Here is an 18,632-nt window from a genome sequence, read left to right on the forward strand (position 1 = left end):
AGAAACTATAATAAAAAATCATACATCAAAATGGACCACTGTTCAATTGAGGCCCTGAGGCCTGCTTCTTCCCCGCCTGTGCGTTAATCCGCCACTGCTTATAAAGATAATATAAAAACTTTCAGAAACATCAATTTTGAGCCTTATAGATTTAGATATTTGATCGTTTAATGACAATATTTGATTAAGTCAAACATTCTGTAGAACAAAATGGTTCACGAACCACTGTATAAAAACCCCTGGTATACTGATTGCACCGTCATACATAGTAAGTATTTGCATTTAAAGGCTAAGTTTCACTCGTTTATAACAGCGACAACGCTCGCATTTTCTATTTTAAATAATACATACGTCCGATTACAATATGAAAATGGATACATTTATTTCTGCTTAAACAACATTACATACACACACATGCGTACTTCAATATTCGTTTTTTTTTTATCTCGAAACAGCATCATTTCCTTTCGCCGCGAGCGCTCGCACACGAGGGCAATTACATATCGAGTTCCCTTGATCTATTTGAAATGTTGATGGTAATTTTTCTGATATAATTTTAGGTATAATAAAAGTTTTTAGTTTGTGAATGTGTGTGCTGTGCAATCGGATCACGCCAACGTCTGCAGGCGCCACGATTGTTTGAGCAATTTCGTCTGTATTTTGCAATCCCGATTCTGACACGTGCCCAAAATATCTATCAACCTATCTGTTCTCTGGTCGGCCTGAAATTGTATATTCGGTGAAATTGTATCCTGTGCGGCTCGCTCACATCTGCTATCATGCGTGAAAATGCAACATTTTCGCAATGACGCAACGACGAGCCGCATTCTATGAACGGTGAATAATTCTGCGTGCAATTTCTGAACCACTTTTTTCAATCTCGCTGATGAAAATCGTGTAATATTATCCTTTAAAATTTTCACACACCTATTTGAACCTCTTGTCGCTTAATATTGCAACATTTAAAATATTTGAATATAAAATAAAATATTTAAAAATAAAGTGTTTTTGGTATACATGTCCAATACATATTTTTTTGATTATGGTGAGTTAATAGACATATATAGTAGAAGAAAATTAAGTTGGAGAATCATTGTAGGGTGAGTGATGCACCTAAGGCGTAACTCCATTGGTCGCTGATGATGACATAGAAGGGCTAGGTCTGATATTATTGGTCAGTGGAGCTCACATACATTCACACATTCTTCCACGATCCTCCTGCATAATTGACTTTTACTATACCTAGATATATGTATATAGATTTAATAAGTATTTAAAACGGAAAATGCCAATTTCATTTATATAATTTTGTGTGTAGTTAAAAGTCAAGTTCTCGAGCACGTTTTTAATTGATGGTAATCCAAAATTATTCAATTAAAATAATTAAATTTAATAGTCGACATATTTGTTACGATTTGTGAAAATTATACATATCGAAGCGTACCGTGTATACGTAAGAGATATTGAGGGTCAAAAATAAGTGTTTCTATTGAGAATACTTGAAATGATTGCTGATAGGTTGATCCGCTCATATGTATGTAATTTACATTGTATAAAGACGACTTAGATTGAATAATAAATAAATATGTGCACGCTCGTAATAATGAGTGTTGCGATAGTGTGTGGCCTCTGTATCATAATGTTGTAAAACGATAACAATAGATAGTTTTTATGAGTTGTGTCATTCGAACTCTTCTTTGATTTGTTACCACATCAAAAATACACAAGGGGTCTCGACTTTCAATCGTCAACTGCATCAATGTATAATGCAATAGTAAAAAGGACATAGTTCAAAATTGAGTATGACCCAATTTCAAATGCGGCTTTTTACATTTCTACCCAATTTGAATACTAACTTACATAGATATTGTCGTTTAAATTTTTCTGGTTTCGTTTTTTGCAAATGTTGATGTTGATGAAATACATGTACATGTCTGATAAGGATGCCAAGAGAATAATGAGCCCAATTTAGATACATATGTACATATTTCTAAATATGAATGCCTACTACCTATTGTACTGCCTATTGCAGGGGTCTTGGATTATTTTCTAAAATATATTTGTTTACAGTGGGATTACCTCTTTCTTTTTAAGTGAATTTTTTTTCTTAAATCTACAGAAAATCCAAAGACCGTTTGAATTCATAATAGTTAAGTGAATCCATTTGTGTGAAGAATACAGTCAAAATATGAAAAATATACATATGAACCCCGAAGATTTTCGTTTTTATCATATAAACACGTAAACACAAACTAAAATTCTATGTATTGTTAACAGTTACGTTTAACTGGCGTGATTGTACCTATAGATAGCAATCATATGGTTAATCGGATTCGGTTTATCACATGATAATCAATCATGAGGTGACTTTGGGAGCATTAGTGCCTGATAGTCATTGAGACCTCGCGCATACCAACAATGTCATGTAAGTGTAAGTTTAAACTACATATCTATTTTGAAGTGAAATGTTAGTGTAAGTGAAGAGTATTAAGTTGTAGCATGCACTATTACAAGTGCAAATGAAATTCCTATAAAAATATTGTACATATGGATATTAAAACGTGTTGTTCTTGACAGTCTTCATATATCATGTGTTGTAATCCGATTTGGCCTAATAGCGATTTTTATTACCCACACACACTTATACAACAATTTGAGCGTTTGAAATGCCTCTGGTTTCTCGTCATCTCGTCGAGTTTCGCTCGTCTCGCACTTCCTGCTCTTGCCGAGAAAAAGTTGTGCGAATGTGTTCAGTCAAGGCCAGTAATTGTGATTTTTTTTTGCCTACATCTTGCGGTCCATTACCAACTCGGCTGAGTATCCTCATGTACCAATGAGGATGTGGCCCACACATTCTTGGCCTCGACAAAGTCTTTTCTTGACTCGCATCTCAGCCGAGACAGGCTGGTTTCTTTATTCAGGAAAAAAAACGAGCGCTCTATTATGTATAACTTGCGATTAGTTCATCGGTGATAGTCTTTCGTATAGGTTTCCATTTTCCGAAGGTTTGTGCTACGTCGTTTTGACACTGAGGTAAACAAGTGTTGGGGGCCTTTCATTTTTGGCAGTACGCTCTTGATTCATGAGTCAACTATTGTTGATGTTTTGCCATTCTTGAGTGTAATCTTTTACGTAATATTGCTTATATTATTTACTAGTTTGGCGATTTTTTAATCAACAGGTGGGAAAAATTGTCTTTTTTTTTAAAACATTACGTAGGCTATATATTCGATGTGTATTTCAGTTTTATCGTTTTGTACGATTATTTATCAGTGAAAGAAAACGTGACTGTATCAAAATATTAAATTTGAATATTTATTAGAAATGCCTCCTACGTAAAGACACAAATGTATGTGCATACATATAACTAATTATTCAATATGTGTGCACCTTGCACATACGATTTTATAATAATTATTGACTTTTAATTAATAAATTGCCCAAATAAAGATTCTTTACACATATGTATGTATGTATGTGTTATATGATGATTTTTCGTTGATTTTAGCTTTTGATTAAGTTGCATCAAATTATCGTATTCGAGTTTGATAATGATAGCAATTAAAAATGACTTAATTACACCATAAGTATGTAATTTATGAAAAAACGTGTTAATTAATTCATTAAATCTAATACAAAAAAACTAGGAAAAGTTTCGTTAAATGAAAAATTTTATATCTTCAGATATTTTCAAGGCTTCGATAAGTATCCTTATAGTATTTCTACTGAAAAATTAGCACATACATTCATACATATGTACATATGTGCATTATGTTTTTCCAAACCTTTTTATTTGAAGTTTGTTAATGTTTAAACTTAATCGTATCATAATATTTTCACACACTATTAAACATATGTATATGAACACACAATGTGAGAGAAGAAGTAGTCTAACTGCTTCCATCAAGCTGTTACACAATCTCAATCTCGTAAGATTATATTAATCTAGGAAGTGATACAGCTTCTTCCAAGGTTATTGTTTTAATATTTCCATTTTGTCTACATATATACATATTTACTTGTACGTATGTACATGCATACAACTCACAAAGACATACACTTATACATCACACATAGTGAAACCACAAATGGCCAAGCTATGTATGTACATATATTAATATATCCATATATATTTATAAAATATAATATTATGTAGTTATAATTGCCAATAAACAACCTGAAATTGCGTTCGCAGATTGAATTATTACTGTGTGTCGTGCGGCGGCAATTTCCATGCAAAGCACATTGGCCTAATCAACTGTTCGCATGATTTATCGATATATCGATACGCTTTTTCAACTGTGACTTTTCTATTCCTAAGGTAGGCTATATGTAAGGCATCGATCAAAGTCGCCATTCGATTCAGGAAATGTCAAATCTAATTATATTTAAGTTTTGCAACTTTTCCCAAAAGGTAATAATAGCCCGCCCGTTTTCCGACCACACTTTGACTTTGACTTTTTGTTCTTCGCATGATTCGTACCCGTTGATCTATTTTTTTTTATTAAATACATATGTTAATGTGACTGGATATATACATATGTATGTAGTTCGATTTAGTATCTTCCCTGGTGCATAAATAATGTGTTGATTGATGATTGACTTCCACATTACCAAAACTGGTGGTTTGCCTTGAATTTTACCACAACGCAACACATTGAGAAAGTGCGATATGAAAGTGCACATTAGCTTATCTTTTGGTATTTGAGTTGTTGCATTTTAACCGAAGGCTGTTTTCCTCTGATGACTTCAAGGCAACGCTCTCCATTCGTACAATATTATTTTATCATATTAATATAAGAGTTGTTCAAATGCTAAACGATCGATCGCATGGGAAATATTGATGCAAAAATTACATGTTTCTAATCATGCATTTATTTTTAATTTAAAATAAAAGAAAACGGATTGACCGTTGTTTGAACACACAATAAAATACGTTCGAGTATTTAAAATTCGGAAAATACCAATTCTCGATTTTTCTTTCCCAGTTTATTAGTTATATTTTGCAAATCGTTTAAACGAAGATTTAACGTTTGTGTATATTTTGATATTTGGAGGATATTTTATAGATTATAAATGCTCTTATAATACAATTTCTTAGAACTTTATGTGTTTTTCACGCCTTTGAAGTTCATCATATAATAATAAAAAATATGCCAATAGAATTTTTGAAAAAGAAAAAAACTGAAAATTACCAACTCTTCATTGAATGCCATAAATCTTTGATTTTGTCTTGGTCTAAAAAGTGATATATTTTGGCAATAAATCGCACTCAAAAACATTCGGAACGAAAGATGATATTTTCAAGGCAATTACCTAGATACTTATTATGTCATATTTTTTTGTATCCTACAGTTTCGATTGAGTATACATATTTTTATATATCACATTATAATTCTTTCATTACGAAAAAGATTGTATCGGGTAAAACGTTTCTATTTATTTTTTATGAATATTGTTGAATACTACATATTTGCAATATTATATCGATGAAGTCATCATACATTGCACATGCACCGTTGAATTTAATATTAATTAATGATATCAACTCTATGCATATTCCAACACCCAAGACGCCTTAATTGATTCACGTTCGTGTCTCCACTGGCTACTATCTATTATACGACCAATTAAATGCGGTGAAATAACTCTCGTATCACCTTCAAATTACCATAAGAGAATTAATGGCGCGTCTTCAACTAGCCTCTATTGGTCAAATTAATTTTAATTTCACGCTTCAAATTTGACTCTATGGCAGGTCTAGACGACAATGCACAATAGTGCAAATATAAAAGTGCAAAATCGACTTGCACCAGTGAGTAATTGGTTGTACGCGAAGGTGACGCACAATATTCAATTACGTTCGCATGATATCCCACCTGTGACGAGTGTTTGTTTACAAATCTCCAGTGTTGCCAAACGGTGGCTCGTGCGAATTCTTCTGCATTTATTTTTTAGCTCTATCTCTTTCCTTCCGAGACAAAGCGAAGGAATTTCATACTCGTTTTATTGCGGCAGTATATTCACATACATACTCGTATGTATGAGTATGTAGGGTGGTTTCTTCTATTTGTTATTTTCTAAAGAATGGGCATATGAGTTATAAAGCGTATAGATGATTTCAGATCTGGTTTTATTACGGTAGACTGGTTATCTCAGGTAACATTCAGGTAAGATTTAGGATGCAGAGAAATCATTTTATCTTTTTTTAACGTTCGTTTTTATAAACGAATCGTCGTTGCATGATGAATATTGGTTCTGTGCTGTCTGTTGAGTGCCACTAGTGGCACTAAATATACGTTTACATTGTAATCTATCTGCTTAGTTATTGTACAGGTATTTGCACAGACTATACTTAAAATAACTTAATGCAGACAAGAATATGATGATTATTTTTAATTAAATTATTTAGACTAAACAACATTCTTATTTATTTTTGATGGGCGTGAAGTATGTGAAGAGTTATTAAAAGCGTACATGTATTTATTTTTATTATATTAATGGAATAATCGGTTAAGTACATATATTCAGACTTAACCGTTTTAAAGTTAGATAAAATTTTATTAGGAAACTTGCAGGTTTATTAAAAAATCTAAACTGGATCAAACTTAAAGACCTACATACATATGTAGTTCACAAATATAGGTACAATTCTATTTGATTAATGAATTTTATTTTTTGTGGCTTTAAAACCAGAAAGTTGTTAAACCTGCGGTTTATATTTAGATATGTTTCATATTTAATGTAATCCTCAATTAAACCAACACACGATATTTCGCGTTAATATTAATAATAGATTGCCTCTTGGGAAATGTTAAATAATGTCTTTATTAAATTTGTCATATATTAAATTATGAACTATCACGTAAACAGTACAACATAAAAAACCCTTCCCATTTTAATCAATTTAATTCCTTAAAAACACACACATACACATGATAATTAATTGAAAATGTGATACGCAATGGCGCAGGAAAATAATCTAACCACAACGAACGTTAGCGCATAGGGAAAACTATTGCGTATCATTTATCACCAGATTATATGTATGTATTATAATGTTAACACGATAAAACTATTCCTTTGTAAATTTTGCATTGCTAATTACACTGTTCGACAAATGACGATTTTTTTTTTTGGTTCAGAAACGAGATATGACTTTGCTTATAGATCTATGCCCAGTAAACTCGAATCTGGTAATAAAAAAATGTTGATTGGCTCGAGATTCTATATCTTGGTGTTGTTCGGTCGATGTTTCAAAATCTGTCAATTTCCTTTTCAAAATGAATTTGGAATCTATAGTCGGGTTTTATCTTTCATTTGTAGTACTTTTTAGCTGTCAAATCTCTCTAAGTAGTCGTCGAAAGTACGTATTTTCACTTGGGATTTTTTCCCACTGTTAATACTATTTTATATTGAGTATTTTCTATTGAAACATATTTATTGGGATAGTTTTCTGGCCAGACTATTTTTTGTTTTCGTTTAAAAGGGTTAATTGGAAGTGTGTTGAATTTTAAATCAGTAAAATTGCGAGCTAAAAACTGAACACATTTTTTCTAATTTCGTCCACCCATCTTCCTTTCTCCCTTTTACATTCTTTTGGGTAGCATTCTAGCACTTACTTTCGTCCTACTTGAGACTCATCCATTTTCATTTCAATTTCTTCATTCTCTACATATATCCACTACCCGTGTCATACTTATCACTAGAGGTAGGATAGTCACAGTGCTATCCATTGTTCGGCAAACCTTTAACAATGCATTTACAACCTTTGAACAATACACGGCCCCCTCAGGCTCCGGTGACTAATCACCAGAGATCGACGCGACCATGCCATTTTCCGGGAAAGAGGGTTTGCCTATTGTCAATCTACAAAGCTAGAGAGCATAAAAAAGGTTCAAAATTGAAATTGACAATGGGCAAACCATATTTCCTGGAAAATTGCACGGTCGCGCCGATCTCTGCTTATCACTAGTCACCGGAGCCTGAGGGGGCCGTGTATTGTTCAAAGGTTGTAAATGCATTGTTAAAGGTTTGCCGAACAATGGATAGCACTGTGACTATCCTACCTCTACTTATCACTAGTGAGCGGATCGGAAGCGTGCCGAATTCCGGAAAAAGTGGTTATAATTTCGTGGATTCAAATGATAGTGAAATGCATACGCAAAATGTGGAAAATATGTGGATGCGTGTGAAAAGAAAGATGAGGCGTCAATTTGGCACAACGCGTGCCCGTTTTGATTCATATTTAGATGAATTTGTATTGAACCACAAACGAATGAGTGTATATTCCATTCCAAATATGTGGAATATTTCCGTACGCTGTCCAACCGTCCGAAATTATATGCGAACCGGGCAGTTTATATCGGAGTATTTCATCAGGTAAAAGTCGAGTTAATTCAGGGCACGGAAATACTAGAGTACTCGCAAAGAGCCACCAATGACAGGAAGGAGCGGGTCGACCGAGCCTCGCTTCCTAGCTTAGAGGGTCCGCCCTGTCGAGAATTCCGACTTTTACCTATCTTCGTATGTAGTTCTACGTTGAAATAAATAGGGCATATCCATTAGGGGTCCAATGTTTATTTTTTTTTCGAATTTGTGAGCATTTCGAGTTTGAGAGGAGTGCATTCGGTGCGTGGTGCGTGATGCGTGATGCGTGAGCGTGATAGTGGTGCGTGAGTGTTGAATAGAGCACGTTGCATGGGCACTTTCAGTGTTGCGTTGGTCTATAAATAGCGAATAGCGCAACCGGCTGTTGCATAACGTTACCGTGCGCTCGCTCTCCGCGTACGGTCAATGCAAAAGAAACTCCGCACCAATCGCATTTCAAGGCCGCACCGCACGTGACCACGCCCCCTCCACTTCTCTGTGACCTTGATTCAAGTTTCACCCCCTTCTCGCTCCGGCGTTATGACCTGGCCTCTTTCGAGAGGGTCGTGTAAATTTATGTGCATTCGGCTGTCATCATTTGTCAGTCGATGGATTATAAATATTTTGATCTTTTCCGCCTCTCCGCGCATTGGTTTCGTTGTTGATGTTTTTTCGCATGCTGTTTTGTTTTTTTTTCTTTAGTTTATATGTACATAGATCAGAGGTAATCCGTGAATCATCAGCCTATATATTATACGTTTACGAATACTTTCTTTATATTGAATTAAGAACATTCATTATATGCTGGAAGGGCTGCAGCCCTGCAGCACATGATGATGGGCAGCCAATGATGTACATAGATTGGTGTTGTGAAAAGTAAATTGTTATTAATCACGAGTAAATTGTATGGTTTTGTTCTAAATGGGTCAAAGTTAAAACTTTTAGAAAGCATATTCGATGTTGACTCATTTGCCCTTGATTCATAATTTGAATTTGGCCCTTTCAGAATCACTCAAGTATACACTTTAATTTTTATGTTTTTTTTATCCGTCACAGAATTTACACCAACTCATAATGTATTTATTTTCGCACACTAGAAGAATAGAATACAGGGATATTTTTCCCACCGTTTTAATTTACATATACAATTTGTATCGGATTCTAGGAGTCGTAATTTAAAGCTTACTTTTTTATAAATAAATATTGATAGGTCGTATTTTAAACTCGGTTCTTATGAGTTACCGTTAAAGAAGTACATTTGATATTCTTAAGGTCAAATAAAAGTCCGATAGAATGTTTGGACTATGGAATTTAATTATTTAATTATAAATATGATTTGAAAACAAATTAGTAATAATTTTATTGCGGATCTTATTTACAAATTTAATCCGGTTATAAAAATAATTTTTTAGTTATTTCATTAGCTAAAATTTTATTATCATATTTTAATAATTGCATACTTGTATGAAATAAAACATTTATAATATTATTTAATATATGAAGTTATATTATAATTACATAATACAACATCAAGGATTCCAAAACACGTTTCCATTAGTTTTGGATGACTCTCATCCATGTCATTAAAAACATTTATCTTATTTAATCCACCCATCTCTCTTCTCGCCTGTCTTTCACATCCTCTTACATTATTTCGGGTATCATTTGAACAGTTCTTTCGTCAACATATTGTCTGTTCTTCTGGTTAGGTGACCCGGCAATTGTCTTCACTATTCCCTTATTTCAACTACTCTTGTCATACTTTACCCACGTATTCCGTTTCCTTACTCTTCTCGTTATGACGAGCATACAGCGTCCCATACATCTTTAAAAAATTTCTTTTACATTTTGCGCAGCAGACATTAAATTAAATCTTTACATGAAACAAATATCGTATTATGTTCGCATTCAAATTTAAATTGTATTATATTCCCCAACGACCTTGACGATAAATATCCAGTTAAGTGCAAGGTGTGCATCCGGGCGCTTCCTTGATGGCGTTGCGTACGTTTTGACAGTGGCGGCGCGCAGTCGACTATGTATATTGCAAAATAGTGAGCTGCACAACATCCATTCACTAATACAGACCCTGCCCTGGACCATACCACGTTACAACCCGTAATACTATATACACATGTGCATATATACGTATTACCCGACTGGAATAAAACCAGGAGCATTACTTACCGTTACATTGTGGTAGTATTACGTGATGAGCGTGACCTACTCAACTTGAATACCATGCAATTTCCATATTTATCTCAGTTACACGAAAGCGAATCTGACGGGGAAAATTTCCCGAGTATTCCTGATACTATTGAGTACATTTTTTGCAAATTATAATTCTAGTCATATGCTTACTTATGAATGCAAAAAAATAATAAATACAAACATACACGATTCCATAGTAAATACATAGTTATAACGTGAAGATTTTTCATTGTATTTTTCCGGTTTATTTTCCAGTGATTCTTTTTACTTTCTTCGTTTATCTTGAAGCGTGAAAATTCGCTTATCTTAAAGATTTTCAGTGTGCGTACGTACTACGTATACACGTAATAATGAAAGCATTTGCGTAAAGTTATCTCCCCATTGTAGTGACGAGTCTTATCTAATCTGTATCGTAAAATTTTATGTTGTCTGTGCTATTACTTATGATGAAAGTTGCTTGAAATGAATCTTGAATTCAATTGCATTATTATTGAGCTCCCGATTTTTTAAATATTATCTTAGGTACTTATTCATTGTTATTATTTAATATTTTCTTTTCATCGTTTTGTTATGTTGAATAATTAACTTAAAAAAAGACCTGTACCGTAGAAAATATGCAATTTATTGATTGATCTCAATTTACAAACCTGTCATTTTGGTCTTTTTCTGTTTCTTAAAATTTTTTGGGCATTTTTTGTGTTCAATTTTAAGGTATGTACATATATTGAGTGTTTGTATGTACATATATTGAGTATTGAGTGTTTATTTAAAAAAAAACAGTAAAAAAATCAAAACTATTCTCGAAAAAGAGATATATGAAAAAAACTCACTTTCTCGAAATTTTTGTCGAGATAAAACGATTGGTTGAAGTCACAGGACATTGTTTTAAATAAATGTATTTTTTTTTATTTAACATTCCCTTGATTCGACGAAAGTTTTCCACTAGGTTCATCGATGAAAATCAAAAAAAAAATCGCCGTATTACATATGTATGTATAATAAATAATCATCTATAGGAATTTGTATAAATTTTTGTATTGTGACGTACATTGTATAACTTGAATAACTATAAACTTATCTATTATTTCTTTAAATAAAGGTGCATCAAAATAATTTGACAATGAACACGTAAATCATATTTGAAATGCAAAATTTGACATTTAAGAAGAAAATCAATCAATAAATGCGAGGAAGAATGGTAACTGGATTATTACGCTTAGAGGTAGGACCTGAAGTGTGCCGTTCATTGTCAATTGCTCGCTGTGCTTTGTTCAATTTTATGAAGAACTTTTTTTTTGCACTCTAGCTTTGTAAATAGATCCAAAACGCCCTGATTTCTGGAAAAAGCACGGTTCCTATCCGCCATTGCAATGTGCGTAATTTACGCATATTGCAATCGCCCAAAAGATAATTTTTGCCATGAAATCGCGAATACGGAATATTTGGCACTCCGAGTTCTCGTTAGTGTGATAGTTATCGTTAGTATGATGGACTTTTCGGCTGCCAGATGTTCCGTTATAGAGATTTTAGTGACTTTAGGGCGAGCGCTTTGTGGGCAACAATCACCTAACCAGGAAGAATACATACATATGCCCAGTGATGGGAAATGCTAATTTTTAATTACAGTTAACGAAATCATAAAATGGCTACCGTACGGAATGCACAAATTTTTTTTGTTATATGTTTTAATATATAAATAATTGTTGGAAGTGCTTAATAATATTCAAACCCATAGGAGTTTCCGATTTAAATATATTTACTCATTGGTGCTAATATGTAAATCAATGGCCAATGTTTTCACCGGTGAACTATTTCATTACTCGTCAATTCATACATAATAATGATGGCGATGATGATGATATATTTGTGTATGCAGTCACTTATGTAGGTCAGACTCGTTGCAATCCGCGAGTGCAGCGGATGAGTGCGTCATCTTGCTCGCGCTCGCGCTCACCCACGCACGTGCACGCGCGCGCACGTGCAACTTTATTGCAACACCGACTATGCAATTGTATCGGACTTATAATCGCATGCAATTATATTCGTCAGTAGATGTGCATTTTCGAACTGCAAATACGAAAGTGCGCATTCCGGGATTTGTGACCCATTTATGTGCGTAGTTCACACCACATAAAACATCAAAGACATTGGTGGTTTGTTTGTTTGTATGACACGGTTTATTTTGGATTGATTGATATCTATGTACATGTACAATTGAATGTTGGGAAATTAGAACGTTAGAATTAAATGGTTCCAGTATATGTGTATATAAATATAAATTTTGTAATACATATATAAACATATGTAAATCAATATTTTTCACTGATTCAATGATGCCTATTGTTGAGGTGTGATGTTTTTTTTGTTATTTTAAATTGTGATTTATGCATGCATGTAGTTTTGTTGTCCAATATGAATTTCGAAGACATTATTTTTACATATACGATTTATTTCGTGTAGTTTTACTACACAAACATATCGTTTTTAAAATACTTTTGAAATGTTATTTATAATTCGTCTATTAAAACTAAATTAAGAGGAAAAAATACTCATTTTAGTTATATTACATTTATGTATATGTATGTATGTACATATATGTATGTATGTATGTATGTACATATGAATGTAAGAAGCTAGTTAAATATGGGTTGTATCAATAATACAAATGAAGTAAGAGAATTTAATGGATTTTAAGGAAGTGTGAAGGCTAATAACTAACGTCAACATATAATGAAATTTTAAGGAAGTGAAATTCGGGAATAATTTATATATTAATAGTTTTTTTTAACAATTTTAAAGCGAAACGGTAAGTATTTAATTAATCAATATGAAGATCCAGAGTAACAGTGTTTAAATTACATATTTCCAAAATACAAATATATTTTTTAAAAATCATAACGTGATTAATGCTTCGATAGTGATTACATATCAATCGATATTTCTCACGAACGCAATACTTAATCTATTGTTATGTCGTATATCTGTATATACATATGTATGTATATAGATAAAGTAAAAAATAGAAAAGTATATCAGATGTAGTCTAATGGTAAAAGCACGATAATAAGTGCGGCACGACATGCCTAGGTAGAATGCAGCTGTGATAGGCGTGTCTTATAATTTTGACAAGTTTCTCTTACATTTCTTCAAATATGGGAATCATCGTTATCGATCACTGTTAATGTCAATATAAGGATAAAATATCACTGAAAACACTCGAGGAGAAGGATTGCTACGGTATATACTAGGCAAGCCGGAGATGTTTTTGACGCTTACCACTTTGTCTGCACCTTAAGGCTATTTAGTATAAAATGAGTTTTAGTTTTTTTTAAAACATCAAAGGTAATCGTTATACATATGTACATATGTAATATAAAGTTGCCCATATAAAAATAATTTGATTAATAATTATCACTAGATAAAACCGCAAGAAATTTTATGTTGTAGCAAAATAGTAATAACAAAGCAGAGCAATGAAAGGTAAATGTATTATATATGTTACAGCTGAACTTTTATCTTTTAATTGTAAGATATTTTGACTAGTTAAGATATATCTTATCTGGTACCAACTACCGTTATAGTTGAAATGTATTTTCAGTTGTAATATATGTATTTTGACTAATTCGAATATATTATGTCTAATCCACGTAAGTTGATTAATTGCGAATTACATTCCAACTGGTCAAAATATGTTACAACTGAAAATACAGTTAAACAGTAAGTTGGTACCAGGTTAGATGGAGAAGTTAGGTTTTCGTGAAAATGTCACTCGACTAGTAAATTGAGTAGGAAAGTCACATTTTTTTAACACATTCTTAGAGTTATCGTAACACGATACTCATTACTATTTTTCGCAATACCTAGAAAATATTAACGCATTATTGAATTCTTAAGCATTCGTAAAAACATCAGAGCTGTCAAAAGTACTTTTATATTATAACTGACGCATATTATTGAAAGTGTATATAATTTACTAAGTGGACTATATTCGAATATGAATGAACTAAAACGGTAGTTGGAATATATTAAAACTGAAAATACACTTCGACTGTAAATGCACAAGAAACTAGCAGGAAAATCACTATCAAATATTAGTCATATGCAGATAGCTTAGGATCTTAAGCATGTAGGTTTTTGTTAAAAATTTTCCTATAGGAAAAGTTTGAAAAGCAGCAATTTATGTATGTAGGTATGTATGTATCTTGTACTAAATCTAAATCTGACCGCGGCATGTCATATTTACAACGACCACGTATTGTTTGTCATTAACAGTGGGGACCTTCGACACCATACGTACTAGAGTCCATCTATGTATTACATACATTGGTTATGTAGATGTACATATGTATACCAAATATGTCCAGTATGAATACTTTAATACATATGTATATTGCGCCAACAAAACACAACTGCATACAACGAGTTTACGCAACGTTAGTTTTTAACAATAAATAAATTGTATGTGCGAAAAGTTGCATAATTAAATAATGTGCGCGGGGCCGTCGGCGAAATCGGAAAGTCGGAAAATCGCCATGGAAAATTGGGTCACCGGTGAAAATCACTCGGAAAAGCGTTACGGTCGCGGATATAATTAGGGTTGGCGCAACTCTTATCGCAATGTAATCGAACGTGCGCGTTATTAACTTTTACTTCATTGCTTTTATTGTTTCGGTTGCACTTTTTACCTTTATCTTTAGTGTATTTATATACATACTTACACACATGTGTGTGTGTGACCGCAATTTAAGTGCATTCAACTTCCATTCATTTTTGTACATGTACTAAAACTGCACACACGGTCAGTGAGAGTGCAGTATCGTTCAATACAATCGATAGCGAATTGAACGTTTTTTTTATTGATTGCAGGTGTATTTATGGAAAAATCCTTGAAAGCGAGAGTTCTTGCTTTGATTTGAATTTTGTTCTTGTTTTATTTAGTGTGTAGAAATATTGTTGAATCATTTTTGATAGAAAATCGAGAATGTGTGCAATTTCAAGTGCTGATTTAATTAATTTTAAACTAAACGATTATTGAGTCAAGATTTATTGATCATTTAGTTTAAAAGTTCAAGGTTACTTGTTTTTTACATACCTCTTCTTATCGTGCAAACGATTTGGTTGTGAGACAAAGTTTGGTTTTTTATCCGATCGTTTTAAAACTTTTAGTTTACTATTTAGTTTTAGAGACATGAAAGTAACATGTACATATGTACATATATAATGTTTGACGATCATTGTTGCCACGTGGTTTTTTAAAAATTGTATTCATTAATATAATAATGTAAAGACAATGGATTGATAAAATGTGGAAAATGCTGATAGTGAATATTATACACGCATTCGCACGTTTAATCTCAAACCACATTTTATTGTGGTGTTCAGTCCTTCATTTCTAATGAAGTTTTACTATTATCACCATAATGACGTGTTGCATTCATTGATAATTATGTAAATACATAATATATTGTACACACGTATTTTTATATTAACAAAATTATGCTAAAAGATAAAACTAGTGGATTAGAATCTAAATTAAGTACTGTCAGTAGAAATTAATCCAATTACCTATATACATAGGTATACATACACGTATTGAAGAATTGTCTCTTTTTATTTTTATGTATGTATGTATGTACATATGATTATAAAAATGTCAATACATACGTATACATATGTAGATTTTTGGGCAATTGCTAATTAAATCTGATTTTTCAACATACATATGTATGTATGTTGTATGTATTTATTGTATTTAAACGTGACTGAAATGTAAAATTTTAGTCTGCATCAAATTTTATAACATTAAATATTATATTTGAATACGAAGTCAGAAGTTTTTATTTTCAATTGTAATGATGATATATTTTTTAATTGCCCAAAAGAGATTAATATAAATCATTTGAACTAATTGTAATTCCATTTTAAGGTCTATTTATATTATTTAGCACTGAACGTCAACAGCTCGGCACAGCACTGCATGGAAAAGACTACTTATATTCATACTATACAGCACCGTCCGTTTTCGGTACATTCATTCTTGTTTTGGACGAGTGTAAAGTAAAATCAGTTTACATATACATTCCAAAGCGCGATTGCTTGCGTCATATCGTTGAGTCAATATTGTCACAATCTGACGTTTCAGCACTTTAGTTAGTACGGGTGCACTCGCCAAATAAAACCGGTTCTGCTTGACTTGACTGCATACGTTTCGGTGACATGTACTGCTGTTTAATATAAATATATCGTGTCGGCTACTGCTATTACGCATATGTCACGTACATATTACGGAACATATGAATGTGTCCATATAGAACGTACTAAAGAATATATTTCGAACTGCTGTTTACGCGCACTTGATGGTTTGTGCTGTGTATGTGTTGTAAACTCTTCTTTCGTTTTCGTGTTACTTTCAATCGTTTGATATGTGTATGTATATTTTCTAGTGTTTATTGATTACAATAATAATTGATGTATCAGTAGAGAATGTAACTCTCTTTCGAATCCTTTTTTTGTGTGAAAATGATATTTTTGAAACGGTTACTTTCGACAAAATTGACCGTCGAAGCAGATTGGCCAATAATAGCCATTCTGTCGAAACTATTCCGATCGGAAAATGCAAACTTTTGCGCAACGTCCGACTGGAAAGCATCCACCGAACAATTCGAACTACGAAAGCGGATTTTAGATATAGTTTTCGTCAAATGGCATGGCTTCAACATAGCCAGCCGTCTGACGCATCCACTATCCAAAATAGGAATATGCATTCATCGACATCAAAACAGCCACCGAATTTAAAGGTTACATTCGATCGTAATGCAGAATTTATTACGCCATTGGCGAATGTAAATATGTGTCTGTGTGTTAGTAGAATTTCTCTGCGTGAGCGGAATAAGGTCGTCTCCTAGCCAAATTATTTATAATACAAACGGTTTGACATTGAACCGCTTCCCAAATTTGGCCGAGGAATTTGGAGACATCCTCTTTAGGTCTGTGCGCTAGGAATATTAATAGAAGAAATAATCGAATTATGCGACGTACCCATTCTGTATGAGATATGATGTGTGTGATAATCGTATTCACGTTGTGGCAGGACCTTAACGTGTTAGAAAATTAATCGTATGTAAATTTATGCGTCGAAAAATTAATGTATTCAACGAGCAAGGTCGTCACATATTTTTTTCCCTATTGACAATTAAATTGCATAACTTTTATGTATGTATCTATGTATACGTACGTATCATGAAATTTTCTCTTCATTTCCTGTATCGCGAATGTGAAATCGGAATGTCCTTGAAAATTAATCACAGTGTCAATATTTTATGTGATGATCACTCAACTTTTTCCATACAAGATATAAAATTTATATAAATATGCATTTGAATCCTAAATTTTTTGTGCATATTTATATAAATTTTGGTAGTAGACATAAAATTTTGTATTAACATCCTTTTTGTGTCTTTTTTCGTTACCATTGTCATATGTACATATGTATTTTATTTGCTTTCTATCCTTAACGATTTATATTTACATACATAAATAGTTAGTCAGTAATATTTACATACATACATAAATAGTCAAAGAAATGCTATAAATTTCCAAAGAAAGATGTGGAGACGTTCACGAATTGTTTTTAGTTATTTTATTATTGAGTGAAATATCCTAGCAATATTTTCCAAGACCAAAATATAACTACAGAAAATACGGAAAAATTTCCGATTATTTCTGGTTATTTTCCATCGATATTTATAACGTAACGTCCATGCTAAAAATAAGCAGAAAGCGAAAAAAATATTATGGCAAGGTTATGAAAAAAAAAATCATAATCGAAATCATTCATCCGATTTTAATACATTTCACTGTCGTAGAAACGCTTGAAGTTTTCATATTTTTCAATTTATTTAAATATATATGAATGTGTCGTGAATACGATCATTTGCACATTATAATGTATCCACTGCATGTATCTTAAATTCAAATCTGATAAAAAATGTATGACTTGCGGAGCATTGCTGTCTTGGACAAAAAAGCACACCAGTAGGTACATACATGCA

The 18,632-nt window shown here is 32.6% G+C and overlaps 1 protein-coding gene across 2 annotated transcripts in view; it reads left to right on the forward strand.

Annotated features, from left to right (window-relative positions):
- Nucleotides 1-18,632, forward strand: part of LOC143917780 (transcription factor Ken 1-like) — a 56,003-nt gene that overhangs the window by 25,779 nt on the left and 11,592 nt on the right. The window contains exon 1 of one of the 2 annotated variants that reach the window (XM_077439363.1): nucleotides 2,381-2,425. The exons of the other annotated variant lie outside the window; for it this stretch is intronic. The gene's annotated coding sequence lies outside the window, so the exon portion shown is untranslated. Of the gene's footprint in view, nucleotides 1-2,380; nucleotides 2,426-18,632 lie in introns of those variants that run through there. 2 annotated transcript variants of the gene reach the window in all.

Source organism: Arctopsyche grandis, chromosome 10 (assembly GCF_051622035.1).
Source record: "Arctopsyche grandis isolate Sample6627 chromosome 10, ASM5162203v2, whole genome shotgun sequence".
NCBI classification, from domain to species: Eukaryota; Metazoa; Arthropoda; class Insecta; order Trichoptera; family Hydropsychidae; genus Arctopsyche; species Arctopsyche grandis.